Source organism: Ahaetulla prasina, chromosome 6 (assembly GCF_028640845.1).
Source record: "Ahaetulla prasina isolate Xishuangbanna chromosome 6, ASM2864084v1, whole genome shotgun sequence".
In the NCBI taxonomy this organism is placed as follows: Eukaryota; Metazoa; Chordata; class Lepidosauria; order Squamata; family Colubridae; genus Ahaetulla; species Ahaetulla prasina.
The window spans coordinates 97,070,535-97,086,892 of record NC_080544.1 but is presented as its reverse complement, the minus strand read 5'-3'; the positions used below and the strand labels follow the sequence as shown (position 1 = coordinate 97,086,892).

The window sequence follows — 16,358 nt, the reverse complement described above, 5'->3', positions numbered from 1 at the left end:
GAGAAGGTCAGTATACAAATGCACTTAATAAATAAAAAATAAATAAAATAAAAATAAAATCCTGAGCTACAAATATTCTTTTCCAGTCTCAATGCTAATCATTTGCACAGTACAGTTTTGGATTTCATTTACCATCAACTATAGAAGATGTTGGTAATCCTCCTTTGCTTTTACATATTAGAACATGGTCATCTTTCGTTTCTTCAACCGAGTTTCTAAATACAGTCATTATAATCAAGAATGTATCCTTCCCTTTTTTTTTTTTTTTTGCATTTATATCCCGCCCTTCTTCGAAGACTCAGGGCGGCTTACAATGTGTTAAGCAATAGTCTTCATCCATCTGTATATTATATACAAAGTCAACTTAATTGCTCCCAACAATCTGGGTCCTCATTTTACCTACTTTATAAAGGATGGAAGGCTGAGTCAACCTTGGGCCTGGTGGGATTTGAATTTGCAGTAATTGCAAGCAGCTGTGTTAATAACAGACAGACTTAGTCTGTTGAGCCACCAGAGGCCCCTAGGCATGCTTAACCAAATGGCCCTTAAAAGGGGAGCAAGAGGAAAAGGCCAAACTATCAGAAGAGTATAACCGGATGTGAGACAATTTGCGGATGGCTCCATCTTATGTGCTACCTTAATGAGTTCCCTCTTCAGACTGAGGCACTTGAAATCACAGTAGACAGAAAAATGGAAGGTGGAAATCAAGTCAGCTCAATTACTAGATCGATGCCACAATTTAACTCGATATCTCTAGACTGCTTGGGTACTTCCAGCTGAAAACAAAAGGTACCATATTTTTTGGAGTATAAGATGCACTTTATTCCCTCCTAAAAAAAGCAGAAAATCTGGGTGCGTCTTATACTCCGAATGTAACCCCACCCACCCGCCGGCCTCCGCATGTCCTCTTCCTGGCTGCAGAGATTGCCACCAACAATGGCTTGTGTGTTAGGGCTCTCTGCATGTTGCGTTTTCAGCCTCCAAATGCTCCATTTGAGAACCCTTCAAGGCTGTGGGGATCGCCAAAGCACATCACCGCCAATCACCGCCCGAAAACGCGACATGTTTGGAGGCTGCACGGTGCCCAAAATAGCTACCTGGAAGAGCTGCTACCTTCTCTTACCCCTTCTGCGCTTCGACTGCTTTAGTCACTTCCAACGATCAGCTGTGCTTTTGAAGCTGTTTTTCAGCCCCAAGCAATCTTCTGTGTTTTTCCTACTTTTCTAATTGCTGCTCCCTCCGACGATCAGCTGTTTTTCAGCCCTAACCAGCCCCAACCTCAAAACCAGCAAGCGAACTAATGTGCTGAAGCTGACCAGGCTAAGGACACTAGCCAGATGAATACCTGGTAGGCAGAATTTTTTTCTCCTATTTTCTTCCCCAAGAACTAAGGTGCATCTTATACTCCCAAAAATACGGTAGGTCTCATCTGAGGTAAACTCAAGTGGTAATTCCGTGACTATCAAAGCAGTTTTATCAACAATCCAACATAGATTACTTTCTGTGTATTTCTTCTGGGATTTTTATTTTCAATTTTTCAGTGTTGCCTAGAATCCTAGTATGCACTGAAGGTCTCTCATGCAAGTATTAAGCAGCCATGATGTTGCTTAGCTTCATCACCCTTTCTACAAAGAACAGGAAAAGATGTAGCTCCTTTAAAGGGTTACTGACAGGTTTAATGACATGACTGTGGGAGACCCCAAAAACATTTGCCAGTTTTGGACCCAAATAGTGAACACCTCTTTGGCTGATTATCAAAGTAACTTCCAAAATCCAAACATTAGAAACAGATATAAGCAATTAGAACAAGCATACAACATTATTAGTTAAAATTAACAGTTAAGATCAAAGTTAAAACTTTGCACAAACAGTGTTTTCAGGTATACAGTATAACAGCGCATGTTACATTCTTTCGTCTCTTTTTTTTCCCTCCACATAAAATAAAATAAATAAACTGGAGAGAAATGTTGTTTGCAAAGAAAGAAGCTGCAGCCATTAAGGTAATGTAAAGACCGAAGACAACTCTTCTAAGCCTGAAGGGTTGCAGAAAGTTCAAGGGGATGTGAGATAAAAAGGCAAAGATTAAAAACGGACAGAAGATTGTCATGAGATTACCAATACAGGTAGTCCTCGAGTTACGAACCCGATTTGAGCCCAACATTTCTGCTGTTCAGTGAGACATTTGTTAACCCACTTTACAAACTTTCTTGCCTGAGTTGTTTTTTTTTATTTGAATTTATATCCCGCCCTTCTCCGAAGACTCAGGGCGGTTTACACTGTGTTAAGCAATAGTCTTCATCCATTTGTATATTATATACAAAGTCAACTTTTATTGCCCTCAACAATCTGGGTCCTCATTCATTAAGTCCTCATTCATTAAGTGAATCACTGCAGTTGATAAGTTAGGAACAGGGTTGTTCAGTGAATCTGGCTTCCCCATTGACTTTGCTTGTCAGAAGGCCGCAAAACGGGATCGCGTGACCTTGGGAGACAGCAACGGTCGTAAGTATGAGTCAAATTGCCAAGGATCTGAATTTGGATCACGTGGCCATGGGGATGCTGCAAAGGTCATTAACTGTGGGAAATGGTCGTAAGTCACTTTTTACAGTAGCGCTGTCACTTTGAATGGCCACTAAATGAGCTGTTGTTCTTAAGTCTAGGACTACCTGTACCTTCCCACTCGCTATGAGCCCTAGACTTTACTTCATATTGACTGATATACTCACCGTTTCCATTGCAGCAGATATTAGATTAAGAGCGCTTGAACTGACCTGAAATGCCACATTGTATGACAGCTAAGAAAATTAAAAGCCTTCGAGCGGTGATCTCGTCAGGTCTCTGAAGCCAAACAAACTAAAGCGTGTTAAAAACAGAGCAGGGAAGTTGCTTACGGGGCTGGATGTTGCTGAGAAAGACAAAGAGCTGGGAATTCTTCCCCATTCAAACTAGGTAAGTACAAGTCCCACCTGAAAAAAGGGTAAATACGCTGGCAAAATGTTTAAAAAGGATCTTTTCCGTGCAACTGAATGCAAAAGTAGTAACCAACAAAGGTGTTGGTTACCACCTTTAAAGCGCTCCATGGCTTAGGACCGGGTTATTTACGGGACCACCTACTGCCACCGTTTGCCTCCCACCGACCCGTGCGCTCTCACAGAGAGGGACTCCTTAGGGTGCCGTCAGCCAAGCAATGTCGGTTGGCGACCCCCAGGGGAAGGGCCTTCTCTGTGGGGGCTCCTACCCTATGGAACAAACTTCCCCCTGGACTCCGACAACTCCCTGACCTTCGGACCTTCCGCCGCGAGCTGAAGACGTACCTATTTTTCCGCGCAGGACTGGCATAGAATTTTTAGATTTTATTATTGGGTTTTTAATTTTTAATTGGGTTTTATGGTTTAACTGTATTGTAAATTGGGGCCAAATTTGAATAAGTTTTTTAATTATTGTTTTATTTGTATTGTGTTATTGATTGTTGTTTTTACCTGGTTGTAAACCGCCCTGAGTCCTTCGGGAGAAGGGCGGTATACAAATTATATTATTATTATTATTATTATTATTATTATTATTATTATTATTATTATTATTATTATTATTATTATTATTATTATTTCAGAAGCTATGTATGAATGGATTGGATCAAGTTGGATGCCTTCAGACATTGTGGGTGCTTCCTCACTGGAGACTTTTAAGAGTAGATAGGACAGTCACTTGTCTGAAATGTTATAGGACAGTGATGGCTAACCTTTTTGCCATTGCTTGTCAAAAGCGGGGGGAGCGCGGGTGGCTATGCCCCCCCACACCCATAATTCAATGCGCCTTGCCCCCCCCACGCAACCCCACTCCCACACTCCCTCACTTTTGGCACGCAATGGCACAATGGGCCCGATAGGCCCGTTTTTTGCCCTCCCCAGGCTCCAGAGGCTTTTTGGAAGCCTGGGGAAGGCAAAAACGGCTTTCTCCACCCCCAAAGGACCCCCAGAGGCCCATTTCCCAACTTCCAGTGAGTGTGGAAGGCCCAAAAATCAGGTTCGGCATGCACATGTGCAGCGGAGCTGATTTAGGGCCAATGGTTGCATTGCTCAAAGATATGGCTCCGCCTGCCACCTGTGGCACACGTGCCATAGGTTCACCATCATGGTTATAGGATCTCCTGCTTGAGCTGGACTAAAAGACCTCCAAGGTCCCTTCCAGCTCTATTCTGATTCTAATGATTGAATATTATTTTGTCATCATCTCAGTGTTGACTGTTAATGATCCTGTATAGTTTTCTGGCTCTACAGACTTGTGGTGGTGGCGGTGGCAGCAGGGAGGGGAGAGAGGATGTTTCTTTTACACACCACTTGTGCAAACACAGCTTTGCACATATGCCCATTAGCACAGCACGGTTCCTAACAGTTGACGTGCCCAGCAGCGGGCTGTGGACCGGGAGTTGGGGACTCCTGCCTTATAGAGATTTTTCCATGGTGATCAATCTCTTAATCAGCTTTTTCAATAGTATCTCTCTTGCCGTTATTTTAAGAGAAAGTAGTACAGAAGCACAACATAGGCAGGCAAGTTCTGGCCTGAATTTACACAATGGCTGAGTCCCGCCTCTTAATTAACCTGCTTATTGAATTAATCTGTTTTCTGAGTTTGCAAAATGCACTAAGTTAAAACAAAAATGAACAAAGGTCACACTAACTAGGTTGACCATATTGCTCTACCTGACCTTCTTCACTTGACTTTCTGCTAGATCGCTCCTGACTTAATTGAGCATGTGCGGTGAACACAATCACTGAACATTATGTAAACCTTAAATCTTAGCTGAAAGAATATGAATAGCAGGCCAAGGTTTCATCAAAATATGGAGCTTCCCTCCAGTCCACCTGAACAACTATTACTTTAATTACGCAGGTCTGAATAGTACGTTATGGGCAGTGGTGAAATCTGAACCTGTTTACTGCCGGTTCTCTGGCTGCGCATGCACACTGGTTAAGAGGACTGAAAAGAAAACCTGGAGAGATGAAACTGGGAACAAAAAAGTTAAGAAAAAAAAAGAAGACTGTTGAATTAGTTTAAAGAGAAGAAGGACTAGGGGAGACGTGATACCAGTATTCCAATATTTGAGGGGTGGTCCAAAGAAGAGGAGTCTCCAATCTATTCTCCAAAATACCTGAAGGCAGAACAAGAAGCAATGGATGGAAACTAATCACCTGGAGAAGCAACCTAAAACCAAGGAAAAAATTCCTGGCAGTTAAAACAATTGATCAATGGAGGAACCTGCCTCCAGAAGTTGTGGACACTGGAGATTTTTAAGAAGAAATTAGACAACCGTTTGTCTGAAATAGTAAAGGGTTTCCTGCTTGAACAGGAGTTTGGAGTACAAGACCTCCAAGGTCCCTTCCAATTCTGTTATTCTGAATTAAACTTTTCTCTTAGAAAAATGCAGCATAAGTTGTTTTAAAAATGCAGCATAAGACAGAATGTTTGCACACCCATGAAAGTCTATGCACAGATACATCCATACACATCAATTAAAGAATCAGTTTCCTCTACAAGCAAATCAAGTTTTGAGTTGTTAGTGAAAGTGACATCTGAATGTTGGGGAGATGGTTGAAACTACTGTTAATACTTGCACTGTTAGAATTGCACAAGTCTGCCAAACATGGTAGTAGGGACGCGGTGGCTCAGGGGCTAGGACATTGAGCTTGTCTATCGAAAGGTTGGCAGCTCAGCGGTTCGAATCCCTAGTGCTGCCGTGTAACGGGGTGAACTCCCATTAATTATCCCAGCTTCTGCCAACCTAGCAGTTTCAAAAGCACGTAAAAATGCAAGTAGAAAAAATAGGGACCACCTTGGTGGGAAGGTAACAGCGTTCCGTGTGCCTTTGGCATTGAGTCATGCCAGCCACATGACCATGGAGACGTCTTCAGACAGCTCTTCGGCTTTGAAACAGAGATGAGTACCGCTCCCTAGAGTCGGCAACGACTAGCACTTATGTGCGAGGGGAACCTTTACCTTTACCTTACCAAACATGGATTATTAAAAAAAATAATCAATCTTAGTTCACACATTGGGTTTAAGTCATTAAATCATTTACTTACTATCATTTTAGAATGATATAGAACTCTAGTCCTTATGGCTTGGTCTGACCAGCAAATAAAACCACATGGTTTATGAAACAAACCATACTTGAAAACCCTTGTTTTAATATCACATAAAAACCCTGCTTCGTGTGTTATTATAAGCCATTATATATTGCATTTAATTTTAGTGTGGCTTTATGAATCATAATTAATTGCTGAGCATTCTGCCCACCAAGCCAATTGTGGCTTGCTCATTAAGCCTTCGGTTAAAAGTGGCATGGGAATCCAAACACTTTTTGAAAAAAGTTAAAAATAAAACGATCACCTTGGATTTTTTTCTCTGGCACAAAATTGTTTGGATTTTAGAGTATTTCAGATGCCAGAATGAATGCTGTCTCCATATAGTGACCCATTTTCTTACAAAGTAGGACATCATATTCTGCTTCTGCCTGGAGAATTTGTACTTTCTAAACTATGCTATCAAGAATATATTACCAAATGTCCATTGCAAAGATGAAATATTGCCTTCAAAGACATAATTCAGATATTTTTCCTTTCTGTCTCTTCTTTCCTGCTTGTTCCATTGACTTTATCCTTACCTTAAAGAACAGGACGGACTTTCTTCTCTTTTGCAGTCAAAAAAAGAAAAACTCTGCTTACTTTTAAACAAATAAAAACTGGAAGCATCACTCATTCTAGACATCAGATAACCTTGACTATTCAAACTGTCCCTGCCATTTCTTTTACACTCGACTTTCCATGACATAAATAAATAAAAATAAACCCTTAAATGTGACCTTGGACAAAACAATACTCAATTGGCCAGCAAGTTTTCAGAAGCCTTTATTGTTATTAAGTAGCAATTCCACCCCCACCCCCATTTCAGTCTGCCACCGATGCTTGGCAGGTTAAAATTTTTCATTTTCGCACTTGGATGAAGCTCATTGAACTAGAGATTATGGAGATAGCATCTGGTGTTTGGTTTATTTATTTATTTTTAGCTATTTATTTGGTTATTTTGCGGCAGGAACTCTCCACCTCTTTTCTATCGTTAAGGGGATAAAAATCACCAAACACGGTCTCAATTTTAAAGACGGCTCCAGGGCTTTAGTCTACTGCTGTAGCGAAAGGTTTTGAAAGGAGGCTGATATTCCCACCACCGTTCAGTCATCAGAGGAAAAGAAGCCTCCATGTTGCCTTATGTTTGTTACATTTGTGATTATGGCTGTTCACTTAACTGGAGGAATAAGCACCATTTAATTCATCAGCGATTGTTACTGAGGGCCAAATTACACAATACATTAAGTGCATAATCACATGTGATTTGTTTAGGTAGGGAACGCAAATAGGATTGAGATCTTTTCCCTTTCTCTTCCATTCACAAAATATAATTCTGCTATTTGCTACTGGAGGGGGGGAAAAACTATTACCATTGATAAATTTCCTTTTCGTAGCAAATTTAAAAAAAACCATGGTTTTTATTGGGACTCTACCCTCTGGATACTATCTTGTTTGTTTAGTCTTATTTATATTCAGCCTTCCCCATAACTGCTTAAAAACAACTAGGCACATTAAAACACTCATGTTTTGGTATATGATGCAGCACATCTTTTAAAGCCATCCAAATGATCCTCAAACTATTTATAGAATTTCATTAATATTTAAGACAACATCCTTCTTCCCCTACCCCCCTTTTTTTTTTTTTTTTGCTAACATTCAGCACTTATACTCCTTGAGCTCGTCTTTACTAATTTCACTGCACAGGCCAATTTTGCACCAGCAGATTTTTTGGAAGAGGTGATAAAACTTCAGTTCTCTTAATGGCCAAACTTAACAGGAATTCAGGTCCAATACATCAAGAGGGCACTAGGCATTAAAAGGTGGAGGCAGTCAAATTCACCATATTGCTTAAAGAACTCTTGGAAATTCCAGAAGGAGAAAAGGAGTATGGGGAGCAAATAGACATCAATCAAGAAAAGAAACATTGTCAAATCTACCAATAAGATAAAATACAGGAGAAGAGTTGGCAAGAGCTAGAGGGCAGAGTTAAAACCATCACCAGTTTAGAATCATTGCATTGCCACAAGAGCAGAGGTGGGTTTCAGCAGGTTCTGACCAGTTCTGGAGAACCGGTAGGAGAAATTTTGAATAGTTTGGAGAACTGGTAAATACCACCTCTGACTGGCCCCACCCACATCTATTCTCTGCCTCCCGAGTCCCACCTGATCAGGAGGAAATGGGGATTTTGTAGTAATCTTCCCCTGGAGTGGGGTGGGAATGGAGATTTTACAGTATCCTTTCCCTGCCACGCCCAGCTAGCCACACCCACCAAGCCATGCCATGCCCACCAAGCCACGCCCATAGAACCAGTAGTAAAAAAAAATGAATCCCATCACTGCACAAGAGATTGTAAGTCCCTCCCTTCTGGGAATTTCATTGACTCTTATCTAGCACCAATTTAGTGCTGTCTTTTAGTTAACTAGATTCTTGTATATAGGTTTCAATAATTGGTTTGGACTTAAATTATTAAATTCTTAGATTGTGAATCTAACTGTATCAATAACAATAGACTCATATACCACTCCATGGTTCTTTACAGCACTCTCTGAGTGGTTTACAGAGTCAACATATTGCCCCCAACAATCAGAGTCCTCATTTTACCGAGGACCTCTGAAGGATGGAAGGCTGAATCAACCTTGAACCATGTCAGGATCAAACTCCAGGCTGTGACAGAGTTAGCCTGCAATACTGCATTCTAACCACTGTAGACTACCCACAAATCATCATCATCCTCATCATCCAATCTCAGATCTTTGTGAAGGACTCAATAGGTGGATAAAAATGCCAAATCCAGTCTAAATATCTAGCTGATCATGAGACCAACTTTAATAATAATTGTCATGCTTAATCTCAGGCCTTACTTTTTTTTTCTTCCTAAAGACTACTTTTACTTTTATTCTTCCAGTTAGGAAGGATAAACAAAAAGAAGTCCTTTTATTGTTTCATCCTCTCTGGGTTTCATTTTTTCCCCCCCTTAGATAGCACTCTGCATCTTTTCCTTTCCCAGCAGCTGACTCCTAAATCCATCTCCCCAAATCTTCAAAATTTTATTAGGTGCCTGTAAATCCCCAGGCAAGAAGGCAGACGACAACTTTCATAGCACTAAAGAAAAGATATGCATTCAAAAGGGGTCTTGGTTTTTTTTTCTTCCTCTCCTTTTATATATATTCTCAGCGTGAGACTAGGGTTATAAAATTGTTAGCATCCTCTAGGGTGTACTTAAAACCATGCCATCCATGTACAAGATCAATGAAGCTTGTGTTTTTGTTTTTTTGTTTTTGTTTTAAGAAAAGCTAATTGCAAATTATTATTTATGCATAGAATTATCATCAATTCACCCAGGGAATTCAAGTCAGACAGCAATTTCCCTGGGAAGGCAGCTGACACTGAAATTACACAGTGCTTGCTTGGAATCAATATTACTCATAACATAATAACCCAATCTGAAAGCTCTATCTGGGACAGGGTTGTTTTTTTTAATCCTGAATTGTTTACTGGTCCCAGATCAACCAATAGATAACAATGTTGTGCATAACACACACATATAAGGTATAGAATCTTTTTAAGCACTGGCTAGTCATCTCAAAACTTGTTTTCTTTCTTTGAAATTCCCATGATTTTTCAGCCAATCAGCAAAAAAATTCTCATTTCTAATTAAATTCCAAGTTAATTAAAATTGTGTCACTTCAAGGAGAAATCCACTGTGTTCAATCACAATGAAAGTATTACGTACATTTTTTTCCTCAAAGCTCCAGACAAGCTAATCACGTAGATCAATAGAATTTTTTATAAAGATCGGTAAATTTTTCAGCCACCACATAGACCAGGGGTAGTCAACCTTTTTATAACTACCGCCCACTTTTGTATCTCTGTTAGTAGTAAAATTTTCTAACCACCAACTGGTTCCACAGTAATGAGCCGTGTATCGTCGTCTGCGCATGCCTCTTGCGCATCGTGGATTGGGTTTGGGTGGGGGGGGCGCCGGCTACAGCTCTGCTTGTCTGTTACAGCTGGGTGGAGTGGGGGGAGATGCGCGAGCTATTCTGGGACGAGGCTTTTTTGTTTGTGGTCGGACTATAGCGCCATTTAGTTTCACTTACATAACGTGAACTAAACTTATGCGCAGGCGTTACAAATAGTATATTTTCAGAAATTTAAATGGTCACAGGGAATTTTATGAAAACCTAATGAAAATGTTTTTAAATAATGCTATGAATTTTTTTTAAAAAGTCAATTAAATTAAAAAATGGAAAGTGCTTCAGTATCGGACAAAACCCCTACCGCCCACCATGAAAGCTGGAATGCCCACTTGTGGGCAGTAGGGACCAGGTTGACTACCACTGACATAGACCCTGAGAACTCATCATTTCATGAACCAGAAATTTGGAAGCAACGGTAAATAGCAGAGGGTGGGTGGGAGAGGCCTCCTTAAATGAACCCGTTTACAAAAAGAAAGAAAATTCTTTGGAGGCATCCATCAAAAGCATTAATTAAAAAATGGCACAAACATCTGAGATCATTCTCTTTCTTCAGACAGGAAATTTTCATTGTGCTGCTGAAAAGTGGGAGTGAAATGACCCAGGAAAAACCTATGGATGGAACAAACTTGTGCTTTCTGACATCAAGCTAGGACTACAGCTAAGGTGGAAACTGTTGTGGGGCATTACATGTATATCATATAACATGCTACACATGTAACATTACATGGAGGGAAGTATGCTGTTGGGTACTCTAAGGCTCTGTTTTAGGCCTAGTACTCTTCAACATTTTCATCAATGATTTGGATGAAGGGATAGATGGGGAACTCAACAAATTTGCAGATGACACCAAGCTGGCAGATATAGCCAACACTCCATAAGATAGGCTTAAGATACAGAAGGACCTTGACAGATTTGAACATTGGGCGCTATCTAACAAAATGAAATTCAATGGTGAAAAAAGTAAGGTTCTACATTTAGGCAAGAAAAACAAAATGCACAGGTACAGTATATGTGGTACCTTGCTCAATAGTAGTAACTGTGAGAGGGATCTTGGAGTCCTAGTGGACAACGGTTTAAATATGAGCCAGCAGTGCCAAAAAAGCCAACACAGTTCTGGGCTGCATAAACAGAGGGCTAAAATCAAGATCACGTGAAGTGTTAATACCACTTTATAATGCCTTGGTAAGGCCACACTTGGAATAGTGCATCCAGTTTTGGTCACCTTGATGTAAAAAAGATGTGGAGACTCTAGAAAGAGTGCAGAGATGAGCAACAAAGATGATCAGGGGACTGGAGGCTAAAACATATAAAGAACAGTTACTGGAACTGGGTATCTGATGAAAAAAAAGGAAAAAAAAGGAAAAAAAGGAAAAGGAGTGTTCCAATTTCTCAGGGGCTACCATAAAGAAGAGGGAGTCAAGCTATTCTCAAAAAAAGCACCGGAGGGCAGGCCAAGAAGCAACAGGTGGAAACTAATCAAGGAGAGAAGCAACTTAGAACCAAGGAGAAATTTCCTGACAATTAGAACAATAAATCAGTGGAACAACTTGCCTCCAGAAGCTGTGAATGCTCCAACATTGGAAGTTTTGAAGAAGAGATTGGATAACCATTTGTCTGAAGTGGTCTAGGGTTTCCTGCCTAAGCAGGGGGTTGGACTAGAAAACCTCCAAGGTCCCACTCTGTTATTTTATTCTATTCTATTCTATTCTAGCAGACTATAGAGTGACCACAATAGCCTCCTTGACTTACAACAGTTCGTTTAGTGACCGTTCGAAATGACAACGGCTCTGAAAAAAGTGACTTATGGCTATTGTTCACACTTACAACCAGTTGCAATATCCCTACAGTCACGTGATCAAAATCCAGAAGCTTGGCTACTGACTCATATTTATGATAGTTGCAGAGTCCCAGATTCTTTTAACAACCGTGTGACTAGCTTAACAACTGCAGTGATTCACTTAACGACTGTGGCAAGGAAAGTCCTAAAATGGGGCAAAACTCAGTAAGTTTCTGTCTCGTTTAGCAACAGAAGTGTTGGGGTCAATTGTGGTCATAAGTCGAGGACTTCCTGTATTCAGTCCATTCTATTTTACTGCTAGCATGACATATTGCACATTATTTAATGTGTAATGCTGAAGTCCTAAATACCCAATAAAGCTGAGTCCCATCAAGCCTAACTCCTAGGAGTTAGTAGTGTTAAGTACCACGATTTGAAGCAATTTAAGCTCTATATTCAAGCACAGAATATAAAGAAACATTTCAAAGTGCAATGTTTCCTTTAAGGCAGTGATGGGGAATGTAACAGTTACAACTGATCACTTTTTTTTCACATTTTCTCTATAAACAAGCTTTGAAACCTCTGAAATAGAAAAACACCAGCTGCATATCATTCTGGGAAAAGGTGTGAATATATGTAAAAGGAAATTATAATTACAAAAGAACACTTTGTAAAACAAAACTTTAGGTTTTTTTTCTCTTAAAAGCAAATAAGCATTTATTATTTTTGATGCTTTGTGTTTCCCAACATTTGCATTCAAACTTTTTCTTGATTTAGATTTTTGAAGCATGCAATCAACAACTGTAACTGAAGTGTAATGTTTTAATGTTTTAGCAATCCAATGCTCTGAAATCCCATGTATATTATCCATCCAATCCAAAGATGCGGAAGCAAAAAGAAAGGAAAAAGTCCTGTTCAATCGTTTGGGATGATATCCTGACCTATAAAACTACATTTCAGAATTAGCCCAATGACTTTATTAGAAACAGTCTCTCTTGATCTTTTACTACATGGAAAGTCTCGGAGCATAAGAGCTACAAGCATTGGTTGTCCAGTCATGCTATAGCCAATAGAGTGGATAATATGGCTGGACTAGAGCTAGGAAAACTGTAGCTTCTGTCATAAAAACTAAATGAGACAGTCATTCTCTCTCATTCTGACCCAGCAGTCCCCAACTAGTGGTCCGTGGACCACTGGTGGTCCATGGGAAAATTTTGGTGGTCTGCAGAAAAATTATTTGCATTCTTTATATTAGACTAAATGGGGAGAAACAGGCTCAAGCTCAATCCCTCCAAGACAGAGTGGCTGTGGATGCCGGCATCCCGGTACAGTCAGCTGAGTCCACGGCTGACTGTTGGGGGCGAGTCATTGGCCCCGATGGAGAGGGTGCGCAACTTGGGCGTCCTCCTGGATGAATGGCTGTCTTTCGAAGATCATTTGACGGCCGTCTCCAGGAGAGCTTTTTACCAGGTTCGCCTGGTTCGCCAGTTGCGCCCCTTTCTAGACCGGGATGCCCTATGCACGGTCACTCACGCCCTCGTGACGTCTCGTCTGGATTACTGCAATGCTCTCTACATGGGGCTCCCCTTGAGGGGCATCCGGAGGCTTCAGCTAGTTCAGAATGCGGCTGCGCGGGTGATAGAGGGAGCCCCTCGTGGCTCCCATGTGATACCTCTCCTGCGCAGACTGCACTGGCTGCCTGTGGCCTTCCGGGTGCGCTTCAAGGTTTTGGTAACCACCTTTAAAGCGCTCCATGGCATAGGGCCGGGTTATTTACGGGACCGCCTGCTGCGACCGAATACCTCTCACCGACCCGTGCGCTCTCACAGAGAGGGACTCCTCAGGGTGCCGTCAGCTAGGCAGTGCCGTCTGGCGACACCCAGGGGAAGGGCCTTCTCTGTGGGGGCTCCCACCCTCTGGAACGAACTCCCCCCAGGACTTCGTCAACTTCCGAACCTCCGAACCTTCCGCCGCGAGCTTAAAACACACCTATTTATCTGTGCAGGACTGGAGTAGATTTTAAATTTTATATTGGTTTTAAATGGGTTTTATTATTTATATGATTTTTTTAAAAATTGGGCCATGTAGAATAAGCTTTTTAACTGTTATTTTATTCTGTATTTATATGTATTTTTATTTGCCTGTGAACCGCCCTGAGTCCCTAGGGAGATAGGGCGGTATATAAATATGATAGATAGATAGATAAATAAATAAATAAATAAATAAATAAATAAATAAATAAATAAATAAATAAATAAATAAATAAATAAATACTATTTATCTTTTAAAAAATTCATATTAGTGGTCCGCGGGATTCACAATTATAAATTTAGTGGTCCCTAAGGACTGAAAATTTGGTGATCCCTGTTCTAACACATCTTCCACTCTATTGGACAAAACAGAGTGGGGATCAGGAGGAGAAAAAGAAAACTGCCTTGAGCTTCCTGAATTAAAATATAAATAAAATAAAAATATAAATGTAGGAAATAGAGAAAAATAGTGGCCTAGTGGTGAAGACGCTTGCCTCCCACTTGGAAAGTTCATTCACAAGTAGCAGCAGGTATTTCTCTCTTAGGGCACAAAGAAAAAAAAATCTGTTGTGAACTCCACGTAGGCATCAGGAAGGGCATCCAGCCAGTAAACACTCAGCTCCATCCAGTCACCTTGACTCTATTGCAGGGGTCTCCAACCTTGGCAACTTTAAGACTTGTGGACTTCAACTCCCAGAGTTCCTCAGCCAGCAAAGTCTTAAAGTTGCCAAGGTTAGAGACCCCTGCTCTATTGTGAATTAAGGGACTACAGGGTTGTAAAAAGAAAATAAATGAATGAATGAAATGTAGGAAATAAGTGATTAACGTTCCTCCCCAGATCCATCAGAGACTTTTGGATTCTCGCTCAGAATCACATTACCACTTCTTTTATTTTGGTTGGGTTCCAAACAAGTTAAATCTTATACCCTGGTTTCACAGAAAATCTGTTGTGTCCAAAACCACACTGTGTCTAGATAGCAGTTTGCAGTACATGTCCTGGTTCATGCAAATACAAAAAGCAGTTGTATTTGTGCAACATGTATACAAGTCTAACTATGGGATACATAATGTTTGGGAGCTATGTAAAAACAGCCATCCCCATATATTTGTTTGAATGTATTTGGATACAAGGAAACGCAAGTGCAACTTTCCATCAAGTCTCTGCTCAATCCAAGGAGAGGGACAAGACAGTAAAAGTCTTGGGACAGGCTAATTAAGACCATCCACGGACTTATTCTCATAATTTAAATAAAATTAAAATAAAAAGGCATCCTATTGTCTTATCATTGCTGTATGGCTAATAGAGAGCAGTAGATGAAGCGCTTTGAAAAATCACAAATATGCAGCACAAGATAACATGTTGCATTGTTCCACCCAGAGGTGGGTTTCACATAATTTTACCACTGGTTCGCCGTGCACCGAAAATGTGGGTGTGCACAGGCCTTCCACGCATGAACACGGCCTCCCATGCATGCGCTTTGCTCACACGCACTGCTTGCACGCATGCACGTGGCTTAGAAACTTGGCTAAATAGGACAGCATAGTGCCGGGGTGGGGGTGAGTGGGTCCACCTGTAGGTTGCTGCTACCAGTTCACTTGACCTGGTCCGAACCGGCTGGTTCCACCCTGAATTTTATTCTGAGGCTATTGTTTCAGAGCTCTTTAATTTCTTCTGCTGCCATTGTTTTAACACCATCACTCTTAAATGTTTTCTGAAGAACAAAACTAGAATTAACAGAAATGGTTCTCTGGATTTATATATATAACAACAACAACAACAACACAACAACAACAACAACAACAACAACAGAGTTGGAAGGGACCTTGGAAGTCTTCTAGTCCAGGGATCTCCAACCTTGGTCCCTTTATGACTTGTGGACTTCAACTCCCAGAGTTCCTCAGCCAGCTTTGCTGGCTGAGGGCTCTGGGAGTTGAAGTCCACAAGTCTTAAAGGGACCAAGGTTGGAGACCCCTGTTCTAGTCCAACCCCCTGCCCAGGCAGGAAACCCTATACTATTTCAGACAAAAGGTTATCCAACATTTTCTTAAAAATTTCCAGTGTTGGAGCATTCACAACTTCTGCAGGCAAGTTGTTCCACTGATTAATTGTTCTAACTGTCAGGAAATATATATATATACACACACACACATACAAACACACACACACACACACACACACATATATATACACATATACATACATACATACATTCCCATCCATGTACTAAGTGTATCCAACTGTACTCAGTTTTGGCTGTCCATTACCAGCTGCCATGGTGGCATCCCTGACTGAACCTTTAGAAGTTGCAGGGAAAAAAAGGTATTTGCAATTCTAGAATTGCAATTGCAATTCTAAATTTTAGAATTCTAAATAGTAGTAACATTGGATTTATATAGCTTCTCAAGTGTTTTACACCACTCTCTGGGTGGTTTACAGACTCAGCATATT

The 16,358-nt window shown here is 40.8% G+C and overlaps 1 long non-coding RNA gene across 1 annotated transcript in view; it reads right to left on the bottom strand.

Annotated features, from left to right (window-relative positions):
• Positions 1–16,358, bottom strand: part of LOC131200983 (uncharacterized) — a 211,203-nt gene that overhangs the window by 165,317 nt on the left and 29,528 nt on the right. The gene's annotated exons all lie outside the window — the stretch shown is intronic.